The following is an 18,877-nucleotide window of genomic DNA, read 5'->3' as shown; positions in this document are numbered from 1 at the left end:
ACTAAAAGTGCCCCCTGATGTCCTCGCTAGGGAGGAGGACCCACCAGTACGGATGGAGGAACCCAGACAGCCCGGTGTTGTTGATACAAAAAAGGGGGTGTCTGCGGCTCATCATGGTGGGGGGGTATGCTTTTCCTGTGGGAAGCCTGGCCATTTTATGAGAGCCTGCCCAGTTCATGCCAAGTCTCCTGTCGAACCTATGCAAGTAGGAGGAGCTAGTTTGTTTTTGGCGCTGCCTACGATTCGGGGAGTGGTGTCGGCATGTTTGTACTGTGGGCAGACTGGTCATGTCCTGAGGGCTTGCCCATTGCGCATCAAATTATCTGTGCCATCTGAGAAGCCACATTCCCCTGGTCGCTTGGAGGGAGGCGACCAGGGAGTATACATTTCCTCCACTTTGCCCCCCCAAAGTACCATGTCAGCAGAGGTCTTAGCTGGTGAGGTACCGGAGGTGATACCGGTGTTTGTGGACAGTGGAGCAGGAGTCAGTCTGGTGGATGCTCGCTTTGTCCAGACTCATGGTCTGAGGCGTAGGACGCTAGCCCAGCCTATAAGTGTCCAGGCCATAAACTCTGTTCCACTGAGCCAGGGGAGCTTGACCAAGGTCGTAGAGAATATACATCTGCGTATAGGACATCATGAGGAGTCCCTGTCATGCTATGCCTTGGAGGGAAAGCCAGTACTTATTGTTTTAGGCCTCCCTTGCCTGAAGATACACAACCCGGTAATAGATTGGCGGGCGAGGGAAGTGGTCAGCTGGGGGCACTCGTGTGAGGGCTGCTGCCTAGGAACTACTGTCTCTGCCGTCTCTCTTCAACAGTTCCCTTCCTCTACAGTGAGGGCAGCAGATGTGCTGCAGGAGAGTAGGGGCAAGTCTCAACCCTCACCATTGGTCAACCCTGGGAGGTGCAGACCTCGTGGTGGAAGGGGTTGGAGGGTGGTGTACCCCTTGATGAGGTGCAGGGGTGTGAGTGTGGGGACACAAGGGGACGCCTCTGCTGTCAATCCCAGAAAGAGTTCCCCAAGTGGTGACAAACGAACGAGTGTCAATAAACTTTCAGGTCCGGACCTGTGTGTGAACGAGCGTGTATGAGTGGCCACCAAAAATCATCCAGTGGAAGTGTGTTGTGGAGTATTACCAGCTCATACCAAACATACACATACACAACTCGTTCCCCAAGGTCAGTGCTTCGGAGATGTGTGTTGCCTCCAGAACATACATTGCCAATACCAGCGGGCTCGTTTCTCATCAACCTGGCATGCAGGTAGTTTCTGGGGTGAACTCTGGGTCTGGGCGTCCCCGCTGTAGGTGGTCCCTGATGGGGAACGGTCTTGAGGGTCCAGAGGCCCCTCATTAAGGGGAGGATACTGTCATGATCCATGCTGGATCAGGACTGATAAAAAGCACAGGTAACCTTTTTTTTCCCTAAGCTGTGCTTAAGGTTGGTTTTTGCCCCCGGTAGCCATTAGGATTATTGCACTGTGGTGTCGTTTGTTCTAAGTTTGCCCCAGTGGTGGTGAACGTCATTGCACTCTAGTTTCTTTAGTTAAGTGCACATGATTATAATGCAGGTGTGATTGCTGGCTCTGCTATAAAAGAATCACAGGTGTTGCAATCAGAGTTGGTGATAGTGTTCATTTCAACCATCCTTGGTGGAGGAAGGAGTTGTAGAGCGTTCCTTGCAGCACTGTCTTAGCCCTGGTGTGGAACGAATCATAGGAGATTTCCCTGTAGCTCTGACAGAGCTTGGTGGCAGCGATTCAGGAGGAGAGCTGCATGCTGGTGGTGGACTCTGTTGCCAGGAGCAAGTGCAACAGAGAAAAGCTAAGTAGTGATTCCCCGTTTGTGTTTTTTTTAGTGTGTATTAGTACAGTAATGGGGCCAGTGCCTGTGCCACTCAGCTCCCTAGCAAGGGATAGGTGTAGGGTGTGCTAGGGCGACAGGTTCCTGATCGGTGCCCAGTGCGGAACCGGCACAGGGAACGTTAGGAGCGTTAGGGACACTGACTCAGGGGAGTGCAGGAGGTGTTATGAATGAGTCACCGTAGGAGGCAAAAACAGAAATACTTGCTAAGTCCAGAAAACCAGAGAAGTTGGCAGCTATCGGATTGCAGACCCCTGACCCTAACAACAACAATTAGCAGTAGCCGTGGGGGGTTCCTACGGTGCCCTAGACCCCTCGATCACAGCCAGAGAACTACATAACCTAAAGACAGAAAGGGAAATCTAAACTGCCCCAGAGCAGACCCCAAAGCAATAGGCAGCCCCCAACATATAATGACGGTGAAGCAAGATGAAAAAACACTCACACAGATAGAAAAATAGGCTGAGCAAATGATGGGGCCCAAGCTAACTAAATAGGACAGAATAGAAATGCTGCTGTCTGCAATCCGCCAAAACCCTCTCAAAAACAAGAGCCAACAGACTGATAGGGAAAAAAAAGCCCTGAAGATGCTAGGCTTCAAAAAGACTATATCAGTACTCAGGTATTATCTGAAGACAGAGCAAAAAGGAATTCAGCTCACCCAGCAGGGAAAGGCAGAAATCCAGAAAAACAAGGCAAAACAAAACCAAAACACAAATGCAAAAAGTAGAGCAGAAAACTTAGCTTTTTAGGAGCAGGAGTCAGACTGGTCTCCGAGAATCCCTCAGAGTAATCACCCGCAAGGCAGAAGGGCGTCGGCTGCCTTATATCCAGTCAGCAATCCCAGTCACCCAGTCATCATCATTCTGCTCAGGTGCTTTGTAATCAGCCTCACTACCTTCCTTCACCAGAAGAGGGACTTCATCAGACCTCAATGGTGAAGGGGAAATTGAACTCACAACAAGGAGGTCTCCACGTCCCCTTTCCCTATTGCAGGGCCCACCATTGCAACTGTTTCCCTACCCCTTGTCTTGCTGTCTTTGTTACCGGCCTGCGAGCCGTGTCACACAGGACAGTATCACGTGCCGCGTCTTGTTGTTCTAGTTACCAGCCTGCTGGTCGCGTCACACAGGACAAGTCCACGTGACAGTTTGTCGCTGCAAGTAGTTGGCCAGTACCTCCGCGGTGTGTCTGTTGTCGCCCAAAGACACCATCTTTTACACAGCCTGCTGACGCTTACCACTAGCTGTTGGATAGTGGGACACCTCGTGTGCCACACTGCCAGCTGCAGATAGAGTGCTCATGCGACTACGCTCTGTGGACGAGCTTTCGCTTATGGAGGAGGAGGAGGGTCGAAAGCCTACAGCCAACTGTTTCCTATACTGTGGGCTAGGCGGCACTGTTCCACCGCCGCAGTCCCCTGTGGAGCCTGCATCCACATTAACCCAGTGCGCAGTGATGGACACGTAACAGCCCTGGCCATGCCTACTGGACCATGCATCTGTTGTGAGGTGCACCTTTCCACTCACTGATTGCTTGAGTGCATGGACAATGCGGTCTTTCACATGCAGGTGGAGGGCTGGGATGGCTTTTTGAGAAAAGAAGTGCCGACTGGGTAGGTCATAGCGTGGTACTGCATAGGCCATAAGCTCACGGAAAGCTTTGCTTTCAACCAAACGGTAGGGCATCATCTCTAATGAGATTAGTTTGGCAATGTAGGCATTCAAACACAGTGTACGCGGATGAGAGGATGAGTACTTTCTTGTCCTACTCACAGTGTCTGGTAGGGTGAGCTGGACAGGAGAGCTGTATATAGAGGAAGTAGCGGTGGACCGGATGGAGTGAGAGGGGGTTGGTGATGGTATTGGTGGTGATGGCCTAGATTCAGTGTTGTGTTGCAAAACCATTGTGATTTCCTGATTGCTTTGGCCTTGCGACGACACCTCAACATTTAGTACTGGTGGTGTGCTTAACAGTGGCGGTGGTCTTACAGTGGAGGAAGCGATGGAGCGTTGCTGGCTACCTTCAGTCGGAGCCAGTGCACATGTGCTACCTGAGGTTTTGTAGTCCGTCCACGCTTGCAAGTGCACGTTGATTAAATGTCTAAGCATTAGTGTTGAGCATTCCGATACCGCAAGTATCGGGTATCGGCCGATATTAGCGGTATCGGAATTCCGATACTTAATTCCGATACTTTTTTCATATCGGATTCCGGGATCGGAATCGGAATAGGAAGTTCCCATCATGCTATGAGCCTGCTTGCTTTGATTAAGCCAATGGGAATCCTCCGAAGTGTGGGCACATCCTGTTAGGCATGTAGGCATGTTAACTATTGGCATGGCTGTGATTGGCTGCCGAAATGATGTCATGATGCACTATAAAAGCCACCGCAGCCGCCATTTCTGGTCACTCTGCTGTGAATTCAGTTAGGGACAGGCTGCTGTAGAAGACTGTGAGGGACAGTTAGAAATAGCAATTCCACCAAACATCTAGTGCTTTACCCAGGCTACATAAACCACCACTGTAGCCTTCTTTGCCCTAGCAGCAGTGTTCACAGCTGTCTGCAAGGGCTGTGTGAGTGCAGCTCACGCTGTGGAGTGGGTCCTGCAGCCACGTCAGGCTGTAGGCCACCCAGTGTGATCACTGCTGCCTCATACATCTTTTATTTTTTGAGCTGCATTTTTTAAATAATTTCAATCTAGTGTGCTTCCATCCGTATCCATATACGTTGGTTGCAAACACTAGTAGTAGACAGCGGAGCCTTTCTGCAGCCTTTCAGTGCTAGTGTCCACTTTGCTGCACTGTTCACGGCTGTCTGAGAGGTCTCTGACTGTGTGTGAGTGCAGCTCACGCTGAGTAGTGTGTCCTGCAGCTACGTCTGGCTGTAGGACGCTCAGCGTGCGTCACTGCCTCACACATATTTTTATTTGAGTGCAGCTCATTTTTTCTTCTATTAGTGTGCATCCATCCATCTCCATCTACGGTGGTTGCAAACACTATATAGGAGTACACAGCGGAGCCTTTCTGCAGCCTGTCAGTGCCAGTGCCCACTTAGCTGCACTGTTGACGGCTGTCTGAGAGGTCTCTGACTGTGTGTGAGTGCAGCTCACGCTGAGTAGAGTGTCCTGCAGCTACGTCTGGTTGTAGGACGCTCAACGTGCGTCACTGCCTCACACATATTTGTCTTTGAGTGCAGCTCATTTTTTCTTCTCCTATTAGTGTGCATCCATCCGTATCCATCAACATTGGTTGGTTGCAAACACTATATAGGAGTAGATAGAGGAGCCTTTTTTTCTGGCTTGTGCCCTGCCGGCGCAGCCAGATTAGTATTACCCAATTTTTTTGGAGCCTCATCTTTTGCATTGTAGGTTACCTGCCTGCATTGTAATAGCTCCAAAAAGTTGGTGATACTATCAGTTTCAATTCTTTGTTCACATACTTTGAGTTTGTTTCCAACAAAGAAACCACAAAAAAAGTTCACCAAACACTACATTTTGAACTTGTGTAGGCCACATCAGCTCCTATTAAAGTCTAGTCCACACACACACACACTTCATAAAATTAGTGTTTCTTGTACCTGTAACCAGCTGTTCAGGAATAAGCACACTAAGGCCCCCCCTTTGTACTTTTTTGCCTATCTTAAGCAGTCTTGCAAGATGAAGAAGGCAGGGAGTAAGGCGCGTGGGCGTGGGCGTGGAGTTTCAGCAGGGAGAGGACGTGGGGATTCTGCAGGGAGAGGACGTGGGGATTCTACAGGTAGAGGACGTGGGGATTCTGGGCCTGCTGCGGGCACCAGTGGATCAGCATCCCCCAGTTTTAGCAGGCAACAGTCCTTTATGCGCAGCTTTGTAGGACCTCAACGTACCCCACTGCTGCGGGAGGAACAAATTGAAGCCGTTGTCGGATGGATGGCAGCTAACGCATCGACTTCAATTACTTCCGCATCCTCTCAGGGTCAGAGCACCGAAGAGCAACCATCTGTCTCTTCACCACCTGCCAAAGTGCCCAGGCAGTCAGAGAGACATGGACAGGAGCCATCACAGTCTCTACTTCTGTTCTCGGAATCTGTTGGCTTGGAAAGAGGGGGCCAGCCAAGCAGCATTCCTGAATGTGAAGAAGAGGGAGTATGCAGTGATGCGCAACTTCTTTGTCCCTCTGAATCTGAAGAGGCGAGTGGGCCAGTGCCTATGGTCAGCACACCTCAGTACGCATCAGATGATGACGAGACTCAGTTGCCACTTTCTGGTGCGTACGGTGCTGGCGAGACAACCCCGGAGAAGCAGCTGTTTGAAGAGGGGAGGGAAGATGATGAGGTCCTTGACCCATCATGGCGTGAGCAACAGGAAGGTGGTGGGAGCAGCTCGGAGGAAGAGATTCCCCTACTGGCCAAAACAGGAGGCAGAGGGAGGGGGAAGACTTGGTTGCCTGTACCCTCCACTTCGGCACCCGTTAGGAGCATTCCTCCTTCCAAAGGCAAACCGGGCGCTCACAAGAGTTGCAGTGCGTGGTCCTTTTTTGACACAGTTGCAGATGACATTTGCTTTGTCAAATGCAAGCTGTGTCATCAGAGAGTCAAAAGAGGGAGAAATGTCAGCAACCTCAATACCACAAATATGTGGAAACATGTGCGCACCAAGCACGAGTTGGAGTTGCAGAGACACCCTGAAGACGTAGGCCAACGTACAGCACCACCTACCACCTCTTCAGTTCGTGTTGGGCCCTCTTCCTCCAGCTCACACACTGCTGGTTCGGCTTCCTCACAGGATCGCCAAGGAAGAACCTCTGCCACTGTTGTCCGGAGACCCTGTCAGATTCCACCCATAACAGCACGTTCCCATCCATCACAGCCATCGGTAGCACAGGCATGGGATAAAAGGCGCCCTTACTCGGCAAACCATCCCCGAGCACAGTCTCTAAATGCTGGCATTGCCAAACTTCTGGCAGTTGAAATGCTGTCATTCAGGCTGGTGGACACTGACACCTTCCGGGACTTAATGGCATTGGCAGTCCCCCAATACAACGTGCCCAGCCGCTTTTATTTCAGCAGGCGAGCCGTCCCTGCCCTGCAGAAACATGTTGAGGGCAAAATAAAACATGCGCTACTAAACGCCGTTAGTAGCAAGGTCCACCTGACCACCGATGCGTGGACCAGTAACCATGGACAGGGACGATACCTTTCCCTCACTGCCCACTGGGTCAATGTTGTGGAGCCGGGTACGGATCTGGAGAGTGGCGCTGTACGTGTTCTTCCAACGCCACGGATTGCAGGACTCCAGTCTGTACACATAGACTCCTCCTCCTACTCAAGTTCCTCAGAAACAGCAGAGCAGGAGCCTGTTACGACCGATATGAGCACAGCCGTGGCCAAACGTCAACAGGCTGTACTCAAATTAATTTCTTTGGGGAATCGAAGCCACACAGCGCAGGAGCTCTGGAATGCTATCAAGCTGGAGAGCGATGTGTGGTTTGGGCCAGCGAATCTCCAGCCGGGCTTGGTAGTGTGTGACAATGGCCGAAATCTGGTGGCAGCTCTTGGCCTAGGCAACCTCACACACATCCCATGTCTGGCACATGTTCTTAACTTGGTCGTGCAGAGCTTTCTGAGGGACTATCCGGATCTTGATGCACTGTTGCACAAGGTCCGCATAGAGTGCGCTCACTTGCGACGTTCCAGCACGGCAAGATCGCACCTCGCTGCTCTGCAGTGACGATTTGGCCTTCCGGAACATCGCATCATATGTGACCTACCCACCCGGTGGAATTCAACGTTACATATGTTGGAGCGGTTGTGTGAGCAGCAGGCAGCAGTCATGGAGTACCAGCTGCATCAGGCGCAAACAAGTCGCACTGTGCGCCGTTCACACTTCAGCACCATTGTGTGGGCCTCTATGAAGGACATCTGCCTCGTTTTGCGTGCCTTCGATGAATCCACGCGGATGGCGAGTGCAGATGATGCACTAGTCAGCATGACTGTCCCCCTTATCTGCCTGCTTCAACAAACACTGCAAGCACTAAGGGATGAGGTTTCAGAAGAGGTGGAGGATGAGGAGTCCCAAATGCCATCTGCTTCTGGACAGTCTGCGCTACGTGTTTCCTCACAAAGGCCTAGGCAGGGGACACTTTGTGAGGAGGATGAGGAGGAGTCGATGGAGGAGGAAGACATCTCTCCAGAGGAGGGAGGTACACAAACCTCTACTCAGTATGTACAGCGAGGGTGGGGTGATGCAGAGCAGGTCGAGGTCACGCCTCAAACAGGGGACAGCGGTTCTTTGGCAGTTGGGAGTCTGCAGCACATGGTTGATTTCATGCTGCAGTGCCTGAGAAACGACCGCCGCATCGCCCACATTCTCGTCTCGGCTGATTATTGGGTGTACACCCTCCTAGATCCTCGCTACCGGGACAGCGTACAAAGGCTCATACCAACGTTGAACCGGGAGCGTAAAATGCGGGAGTACGAAGAGTCACTGGTGCAGTCCATAATGTTTTCCATTCCACCCGACAGCATTGTTGCTAGTGCTTTACAAAGCAGCTCTGTGCGTCGAGGCAGTGGAGGAAACTCTGCACAAAGAGGGAGCAGAGGCAGTGCCGCAGCACAAGGCAAGACCACTATGGCCCAAATGTGGCAAAGTTTTGTGTGTCCACCACAATTGTCTACACCATCAGCGACGCCTCGAGTCAGCAGGAGGCAACGCTTCCGTCAGATGGTGTCAGACTACATGTCTTGCCCTGTCGCTGTACTCCCAGATGGCTCTTCCCCCTTCAAGTTTTGGGTCTCTAAGCTGGATACATGGCCAGAGCTTAGCCAGTATGCATTGGAGGTGCTGGCTTGCCCTGCTGCCAGTGTATTATCGGAACGTGTCTTTAGTGCCGCAGGTGGTGTACTAACAGACCGTCGCACGCGACTATCTTCCGATAATGTTGACCGGCTGACTTTTCTGAAAATGAACAAGGCCTGGATCTCCAAAGACTTTGCCATTCCTCTTACAGACTAAATTAGTGGTTGGCAACTGTATCCAGGTCTGCTGGTGTGTTCATTTTTCTACCACCTGAACTATAATCCCTGTGCTTCAACACAGCCAGTTGTCGCTCAGATGTGTCGTCTGCACAGAGAAACACACTAGCTCCTGTGTTACTGGGGTTCAGTAATGCCAGCTGATCCCCTGCTGTGTGGACGGCAGAGTCACCAGCTCCATCAACATTCAAACCACTACTGATTTTTAACCGTGCCCAACTTAGGTCTCTGGCTCCACTGTCTCTACTATTTCCCCTGACCTCCAACCCCGCCATCTACATCTCTGAAGTGGCGTCAGCACAATCTACACTTGTTCCTGTGTTCCTGTGGCTCAGTCCCATCAGTTTATCCCCTGATGTGTGTCCGGCAAGGTCTCCTGCTCTGTCCACAATCCCATAACCAGTAGTGGGAATGAGGACAGAGCTGGCGAACTTGCCGGACAAACATCAGGGGATCAACTGATGGGACTGAGCACCAGTAACACAGGAACAAGTGTAGATTGTGCTGACGCCACTTCAGAGATGTAGCTGGCGGGGTTGGAGGCCAGGGTAAATAGTAGAGACAGTGGAGCCAGAGGCCTAAGTGGAGCATGGTTAGAATCAGTAGTAGTCCACAACCTCCATAAAAACCGCTGCCCATTGGCCTCTGCATGCGGCATGCGTAATCCTGGGCTCCAACAGCGTCAGTTGGTGTTCAGAAGTGTCGTCTCCACAGAGCCAAACACATTCGTTCAAGTGTTAGTGGGGTTCAGCACTGTCAGCTGTTCCCCTGCTGTGGAGATGGCAAGTCTCCTGCTGCATTCACCTGCCAAAATCCAGTAGGCCCCAGCCTGCTCCTCGCCTAATCCTGGGCTCCAACAGCGTCAGTTGGTGTTCAGAAGTGTCGTCTCCACAGAGCCAAACACATTCGTTCAAGTGTTAGTGGGGTTCAGCACTGTCAGCTGTTCCCCTGCTGTGGAGATGGCAAGTCTCCTGCTGCATTCACCTGCCAAAATCCAGTAGGCCCCAGCCTGCTCCTCGCCTAATCCTGGGCTCCAACAGCGTCAGTTGGTGTTCAGAAGTGTCGTCTCCACAGAGCCAAACACATTCGTTCAAGTGTTAGTGGGGTTCAGCACTGTCAGCTGTTCCCCTGCTGTGGAGATGGCAAGTCTCCTGCTGCATTCACCTGCCAAAATCCAGTAGGCCCCAGCCTGCTCCTCGCCTAATCCTGGGCTCCAACAGCGTCAGTTGGTGTTCAGAAGTGTCGTCTCCACAGAGCCAAACACATTCGTTCAAGTGTTAGTGGGGTTCAGCACTGCCAGCTGTTCCCCTGCTGTGGAGATGGCAAGTCTCCTGCTGCCTTCACCTGCCAAAATCCAGTAGGCCCCAGCCTGCTCCTCGCCTAATCCTGGGCTCCAACAGCGTCAGTTGGTGTTCAGAAGTGTCGTCTCCACAGAGCCAAACACATTCGTTCAAGTGTTAGTGGGGTTCAGCACTGTCAGCTGTTCCCCTGCTGTGGAGATGGCAAGTCTCCTGCTGCATTCACCTGCCAAAATCCAGTAGGCCCCAGCCTGCTCCTCGCCTAATCCTGGGCTCCAACAGCGTCAGTTGGTGTTCAGAAGTGTCGTCTCCACAGAGCCAAACACATTCGTTCAAGTGTTAGTGGGGTTCAGCACTGTCAGCTGTTCCCCTGCTGTGGAGATGGCAAGTCTCCTGCTGCATTCACCTGCCAAAATCCAGTAGGCCCCAGCCTGCTCCTCGCCTAATCCTGGGCTCCAACAGCGTCAGTTGGTGTTCAGAAGTGTCGTCTCCACAGAGCCAAACACATTCGTTCAAGTGTTAGTGGGGTTCAGCACTGTCAGCTGTTCCCCTGCTGTGGAGATGGCAAGTCTCCTGCTGCATTCACCTGCCAAAATTCAGTAGGCCCCAGCCTGCTCCTCGCCTAATCCTGGGCTCCAACAGCGTCAGTTGGTGTTCAGAAGTGTCGTCTCCACAGAGCCAAACACATTCGTTCAAGTGTTAGTGGGATTCAGCACTGCCAGCTGTTCCCCTGCTGTGGAGATGGCAGTCTCTCCTGCTGTCTCCGCATTACAAAGACAGTAGGCCTCTGCCTACACCCTCCTATTTCCTGGGCTTCAACACAGCCAGTTGTAGCTCGGAAGTGCCGTCCACACGGAAAGAGACACTTGCTCCCGTGTCTCAGTGGGGTTCAGTAACGTCAGCTGATCCCCTGCTTTGTGGATGGCAGTCTCTCCTGCTGTCACCTCTTTCAAAATACAGTAGGCCTCTGCCTACACCCTCCTATTTCCTGGGCTTCAACACAGCCAGTTGTAGTTCGGAAGTGCCGTCCACACGGAAAGAGACACTTGCTCCCGTGTCTCAGTGGGGTTCAGTAACGTCAGCTGATCCCCTGCTTTGTGGATGGCAGTCTCTCCTGCTGTCACCTCTTTCAAAATACAGTAGGCCTCTGCCTACACCCTCCTATTTCCTGGGCTTCAACACAGCCAGTTGTAGTTCGGAAGTGCCATCCACACGGAAAGAGACACTTGCTCCCGTGTCTCAGTGGGGTTCAGTAACGTCAGCTGATCCCCTGCTTTGTGGATGGCAGTCTCTCCTGCTGTCACCTCTTTCAAAATACAGTAGGCCTCTGCCTACACCCTCCTATTTCCTGGGCTTCAACACAGCCAGTTGTAGTTCGGAAGTGCCGTCCACACGGAAAGAGACACTTGCTCCCGTGTCTCAGTGGGGTTCAGTAACGTCAGCTGATCCCCTGCTGTGTAGATGGCAAAGTCTCCTGCTGCCTACACAGTCATACCACTACTGATTTTTAACCGTGCTCCAATTAGGCCTGTGGCTCCACTGTCTCTCGTATTTCCCCTGTCCTCCAACCCCGCCAGTTACAGCTCCGAAGTGGCGTCTGCACAATCCACACTTGTTCCTGTGTTACAGGTGTTCAGTCCGGTCAGTTAATCCCCTGATGTGTGTCCGGCAATGTCGCCTGCTCTGTCCACATTCCCATTATGGGAATGTGGACAGAGCAGGCGACATTGCCGGACACACATCAGGGGATTAACTGACCGGACTGAACACCTGTAACACAGGAACAAGTGTGGATTGTGCAGACGCCACTTCGGAGCTGTAACTGGCGGGGTTGGAGGACAGGGGAAATACGAAAATCAGTGAAGCCACAGGCCTAAGTGGAGCTTGGTTCAAATTAGTAGTCTACAACCGATCTTAAAATTTCTTCAATGCAGCCTCAGCCTGCTCCGTGCTTGTCCCTGGGCTTCAACACAGCCAGTTGTTGCTCGGAAGTGCCGTCTTCACAGAGTAAAACACTAGCTCCTGTGTTTGTGGGGTTCAGTAACGTCAGCTGTTCCCCTGCTGTTTTGATGGCAATCTGTCCTGCTGCCTCCCAATTGACAGCACATCAGGCCTCAGCCTGCTAAGTGCTTGTCCTGGGCTCCAACATCGCCAGTTGCTGCTCATAACTGACTTTGGCACGGGTACTCCCTCCTGCCCAGCTTGGTTCCAGCCCTGCCTGCTGTTTCCGGGAAGTGTCAATGTCAGTTTGCCACCCCAAGTTGCCATGTCGTGTTGCGGTTGGGTTAGCCGAGGCTAGGGTGCCAGCAGTTTAGGTGCTTCCTATGTGGACTGCGGGTTCTGGTAAGAAAGGCTTGTTCCATAGTGCCAGTAGGACAAGCACCCCCTGTAGGACTGTGTGATTCGGTAACTGCGGCCAGCTTGCGGCATGCCAACTTTGCTTTTCAGGGGTAACTTCTGATACCCCTCCGTGTTCCAGCACCATCAGCTGGTTCTCATCAGAGCCTTTGGCCTAGGTGCCTCCATCTCGGTATCCGAGTTCCGGCAACGTCTGCTGGTCCTTGGTAGTGCTTTGTAGCACAGGTACCTCCTGCTTAGTAACCGGGTTCCAGCACCGTCAGCTGGTCCTCGGTTGTGCCATTGGCTCTTATTCCTTCTGCTGCCCCTCCGGGTGCCAGCACTGTCAGCTGGTCCTCGCTATTTCCATTTGCTCTTGCAGCTTATGCTACCCCTCCAGGTTCCAGCACCGTCAGCTGGTTCTCGTCAGAGCCTTTGGCCTAGGTGCCTCCATCTCGGTATCCGAGTTCCGGCAACGTCTGCTGGTCCTTGGTAGTGCTTTGTAGCACAGGTACCTCCTGCTTAGTAACCGGGTTCCAGCACCGTCAGCTGGTCCTCGGTTGTGCCATTGGCTCTTATTCCTTCTGCTGCCCCTCCGGGTGCCAGCACTGTCAGCTGGTCCTCGCTATTTCCATTTGCTCTTGCAGCTTATGCTACCCCTCCGGGTTCCAGCACCGTCAGCTGGTTCTCGTCAGAGCCTTTGGCCTAGGTGCCTCCATCTCGGTATCCGAGTTCCGGCAACGTCTGCTGGTCCTTGGTAGTGCTTTGTAGCACAGGTACCTCCTGCTTAGTAACCGGGTTCCAGCACCGTCAGCTGGTCCTCGGTTGTGCCATTGGCTCTTATTCCTTCTGCTGCCCCTCCGGGTGCCAGCACTGTCAGCTGGTCCTCGCTATTTCCATTTGCTCTTGCAGCTTATGCTACCCCTCCGGGTTCCAGCACCATCAGCTGGTTCTCGTCAGAGCCTTTGGCCTAGGTGCCTCCATCTCGGTATCCGAGTTCCGGCAACGTCTGCTGGTCCTTGGTAGTGCTTTGTAGCACAGGTACCTCCTGCTTAGTAACCGGGTTCCAGCACCGTCAGCTGGTCCTCGGTAGTGCCATTGGCTCTTGTTCCTTCTGCTGCCCCTCCCGGTGCCAGTATCGTCAGCTGGTTCAAGAGGACAAAGAACAGGAAGACAACCACCAAGATGCAGAACAACAAGAGAGAGAAGACCAAGAAGCATAAAAAAAACAAAGCAGAAGAACATTAAGCATAAGACTAATACTCTGAGCAAATGATATTATCTTATTTATAAGCAGAAGAAGACTAAGCAGTGTATGGGGGTGAGTCCGTTCCTCCTCGTGGTGCCCCTGGAAAAGGCCTGCTGCTGCAGGCCAAACTGAACGCGGACAAATCCTGTTGTAAATCTTTTGTGACAGGCAGAACGGAAGGTGTAAACTTCTAACTTTTCCAGATAACAACTACAGGAATGCCTGACACAAACAAGAATATGATGAAGAAGAATAGAAAGAAGATGAAGAAGTTGAATATGTAGAATAATAATTGTTGAATAAGAAGAATATGAAGAATGTAAGAAAAGGAAGAAGAAGAAGAAGAATGTAAAAAAAGGAAGTAGAAGAATTTAAAAAAGGAAGAAGAAGAAGAATGTAAAAAAAGGAATAAGAAGAAGAATGTAAAAAAAGGAAGAAGAAGAATGTAAAAAAAGGAAGTAGAAGAATGTAAAAAAAGGAGGAAGAAGAAGAAGAAGAATGTAAAAAAAGGAATAAGAAGAAGAAGAAGGTAAAAAAAAGGAAGAAGAATAAGAAAGAAGAAGAAAGAAGAAGAAGACATACATGTCTGGCAAAATATAAATGAGGCTAACATAGTCAATATCTTTGTAACTCCTAACATCTTTAAAAAAAAAGTTTAATTCCTGCTATTCCATTTGATTGGGCTAAACCTCTATGGCTTTAATGTCTCCTCCACCTCCCACAATACATTCTACATTATTCTTAGTTGTTTTTCTTCATGTAGAATTAACCTACAAGGAAAGAAAGGGTTTTTTTTAATTCCGATATTTTGGCCCCATTGACTTGCATTGGTTCCCGGTATCGGAATCGGCGATACCGATACTTTTTTTAAAGATCGGCCGATCCATTCCGATCCGATATTTTCAAGTATCGGCTGGTATCGCTCAACTCTACTAAGCATGCAACTGGTTTTCAAATTTCTGAGTTGTTTTCATCAGCTAAAGGTCCTTACGCACTTCTTACAGGTAACCTTTGCCTCATCAGTAGGATTTTGGACAAAGAAGTGTCACACTGCACTCTTCCTACTATGGCATACATTTTCTGGCCTTGCACGATGTGCTAAGTTGACCGTCTGGCCAAGCTGTCCTGCAACTCTTTTAGTTTTTGGTTCACGTTTTTGGACAGCTACGGGCCTGCCAGATAACTGTGATGTCAATGCCAGCTGTGGATCCTTCTCCTTATCTGAACTATTGCAAATGCCACCCTCCTCCCCCAATGGATTCCAATCCGGGTCAAGAACTGGGTCATTCATCACCTCCTCTTCAAAGTCATCTGCACCTTCCTCTTTACCTTCCTCTGTGTCACCATGTAAGGTGGTATAGTGTGCGGGAAGGGGCACCTGAGTTTCATCAGGGTCAGATTCTGGCTCAGTAGACTGCGAGGGCAATGTAGTGCTCTGGGTCAATGTACCAGCAGAATCATCTAGCAGTGGCTGTGCATCAGTGCACTCCATTTCAGATTCATCTTGGACTGGGGAATTCAGGATTTGACTGGATAACCCTGGCATGGCATGTGAAAAGAGCTCCAAAGAGTAATCTGAAGTGTGGGCTGACGCATCCTTAACTTTTGGTGGGGGTGAAGAACACAAGGAAAGGTGTGTTTCCTGACCAGAAACCTGCACTGACGACTCCGTGCTTGCAGGTTTCGAACGTTCAGAAGAGGAGGCAATAGAGCTGGTGGCTGTTTCGGCAATGTACGCCAAAACCTGTTCCTGATGCTTCGGCTTTAAAAGCGGTTTTCCTACTTCAAGAAAAGGTAATCTTACAGGCCTTCTTGGGCCAGACGATGACGCAGGCTCAACACCTCCTGCCTTAGCTGCTATTGTGCTTTTGCCAGAACCAGCAGATGCACCACCACCATCATTACCAGCTGCGCCGCCCTTCCCACATCCACGGCCTCTTCCACCATACTTCCTCATGTTTGTGAAAATGTACCAAAAATACCAGCAGAGAGATGGTACTGTATGAGTAGCGTCCAGCTGTATTAGGTGTATTAAAAAATTTAAATCTATGTATATATTTTGTTAGTCAATGATGCTCTCCCAGTATGTATTTGACCGTAATCCAACAAGCAGATATACAGAACTGTATCAGAAGTGTACAGCTGTATAGACTTTTTGTGTAACTAACAATCTCCGTATATGTATTTACGGAGTGTCACACACACACACTGACTCTGTATAGATGTGACTGTAATGCGAATGGCAGATATACAATACTGTTTGAGAATCGGACAGCTCTATACGGTGTCTGTATGGAAAATTGTCAAGCTCCATCTATTTTTATACGGAGTGACACATTCTGTCTCTGTATAGTTTTGACAGTGATCAAACAGGAGATATATGAAACTGTTTGAAAAGCGAACAGTTCTATAAGGAGTAGGTCTGAAAAAATGGAAAATCTCCTCGGCTTGTTTTTCCAGAGTCACACACAGATAGCTTGTATTTGTCCGTGATACCAGCCAGTACACGGTAGTGTGTCAGGAGCGTACACAGTAGTGTGTGAGGAACGTACATCGCTATACGGTGTCTGTATGGAAAATTGTCAATCTCCGTCTATATTTATACAGAGTGACACACGCTGTCTCTGTATAGTTTTGACCGTAATCAAACAGCAGATATACGAAACTGTTTGAAAAGCGGACAGCTCTATAAGGTGTAGGTCTGGAAAAATGGAAAATCTCCTCGGCTTGTTTTTCCAGAGTCACACACAGATAGCTTGTATTTGTGCGTGATAGCAGCCAGTAGACGGTAGTGTGTGAGGAGCGTACACTGCTATACGGTGTGTGAAAAAATGAACGCTCACCGGTAACTCACCAGAACAAAATAGTAAAAGTTGGAGTGCTTTGAAAAAAGCAGTTTGAACAGCAGTGTGCACACAGCAATGCAGCTATCAGGTAGCCTTAAAAGGCAGCCTAATCACCACCAGCACTGCTGCACACAACAAAAATCCTCCCCTTTCACTGTACACTAACTGTACAGTGAAAAGCGCTATCAGCAGAAGCTATTTTTTTTTCTTCTTCCCTGCCTAACGCTCTCCCTTATTCAGAATCAGCAGCAGCACCTCTCCCTATTCTAAGATCGGCAGAAGTAAGATGGCGGTCGGCGGTCACGGCCTTTTATAGCCACTGTGACGCCACACAAAGCCAGCCAATCACTTCAATGCCCTTCTCTAAGATGGTGGTGGCCACTGCCCATGTCATCGCGTTGCCCACAGTGTGCGTCCTCCATCATTGGCTGAGAAAAGGCGCTGGAAGCATTATTTGAAACGCAACTTTGGCGCTCGGCTTGGCGACCTCATGGCCGACCTCACGCTGTGGTCGGGTTTCGATCGGCGAAACCCGACTTTAGCTAAAATCGGCAATTTTTGAATTTGACCAACCCATTTCGCTCTACTCTAGATAAAACATAATTTGATTTAAGCTACTTTAGCAGAATAGAAACTTTGTTGTATACATTATTCTTGCTTCTTGGAAATGCCTAATTACTGAATGTCTTTGTATGCATCTAATTTTTCACTGTCAAAATCATATTCACTCAAGAATTGAAAGATAATGGATGGTGTTGCATAGAGAACCAGTAGTGCAAATTAGGTTGTTGTATCACTACAGGGAAACAGTGTGAAACAGAATTTAGATATAATGCAACCTATCAAATTTTCTTGACAGGAGTTAATTCACTTTGATCTATAGTTTACAGGAATATTGTCATGGACTACATAAATATTTATCAGTCAGAAAGCAGGCTGCACTTGTTTTCTTTCAACAGTTCAGGAAGAAAGAATTCATTTAAAATTATCATATTTCAGAATCCCTGGGCAATACTATTGTGGTTCCAGAATCCAAAGCTCTCACAACTGGGAGTGAAACAAACAAAACTAAAAAGAACAACATTGAGACCACTGCTCCTGGGTAATCAATTCATTTATTTACAGGAAGAAGACGCTGGCACTGAGTAAATAAGCATCATTACTACAAATTGCTTGCGAAAAACCCAGGGGACTTAGAGAAGTATCTGCCTGTAGAAGCAGCTTATTAATCAAGAGTTCCTTATGTTTTTTTAAAGCATCATTGTTTCATAATTACAATTATGTGACAAGCCAAAGCATTCATTACCACACTATAGGAACCTATTGTATCAAGCATCAGTCTTGAAAACGATTAGGTAGAGGAAATTATAACTGTTCTATGCAAAACTGCATGAAAAATAAAAGACAGTGATTTATAGGGTAGCACATCATGTATATATCCCAGTGTGTAGGCTTGTTGACTTCAGCTCCATTTCTATTAAAATGTATTTCTTTATTTTTCCACTAACTTGATAAAAATGAAACAAGTTTAAATCAGATCTCGTGTGAATAGAAAAATACGAAAATGTATATCTGAGTAAGCAATGCAATTTCTGTCTAAATAAGTCTTGAGACCAACTCATTTTCAATAACCTATTCTTCGGGGACACACTAAATCCCTGACAGCTACATAGAACCTTAATTTGCATGCCATCTGAAACATACAATGCTCCTGTTTATTGCTGCTTGAAACCACAGGAGAATAATTATTTAGCATTGTCAAAGTCTTACATTCTTGGTAGCATTACATTAATTAAATCTTGTTTTGACAGCCAGTTAAAAGAGAAAGGGTTTAATGTCTAACTAAACCGTATTATAAAGAAACCCTATTTGCTTACAACTTACCGTGTTACCACAACGCTTGCTATCATGTACTTGTACGTGTTTGTGTTTTATTAGTTATATTAGTTACACCCTAATGAGATATCTTTATGAGTGGATTGAATTACCGTAAGTATTCAGATTCCAAGACACAGAACCTTAAGAATAACAGAACTCTAGGATGGAACAATCCACAGAATAGTTTTTGAACTCATATCTTATTTTTGAACATTAGCCAATTAATAAGCCTATTGACCTACATGTGTGGAAAGTGCAAGCTACACTAAGTTTTTGAAATACACTTTAATGAATTGGTCACATATATTGCACTAATTCAGCTCATTTCTGCTCTCAATGGTTAATAGGACTATTACTTTGGAATAAAATGCAATATTATTTAGAACAGTGTAG

Source organism: Dendrobates tinctorius, unplaced genomic scaffold (assembly GCF_039654945.1).
Source record: "Dendrobates tinctorius isolate UK_male_01 unplaced genomic scaffold, ASM3965494v1 ptg000293l, whole genome shotgun sequence".
In the NCBI taxonomy this organism is placed as follows: domain Eukaryota; kingdom Metazoa; phylum Chordata; class Amphibia; order Anura; family Dendrobatidae; genus Dendrobates; species Dendrobates tinctorius.
The sequence above is the reverse complement of the archived record's forward strand: the minus strand, read 5'-3'. Positions refer to the sequence as shown.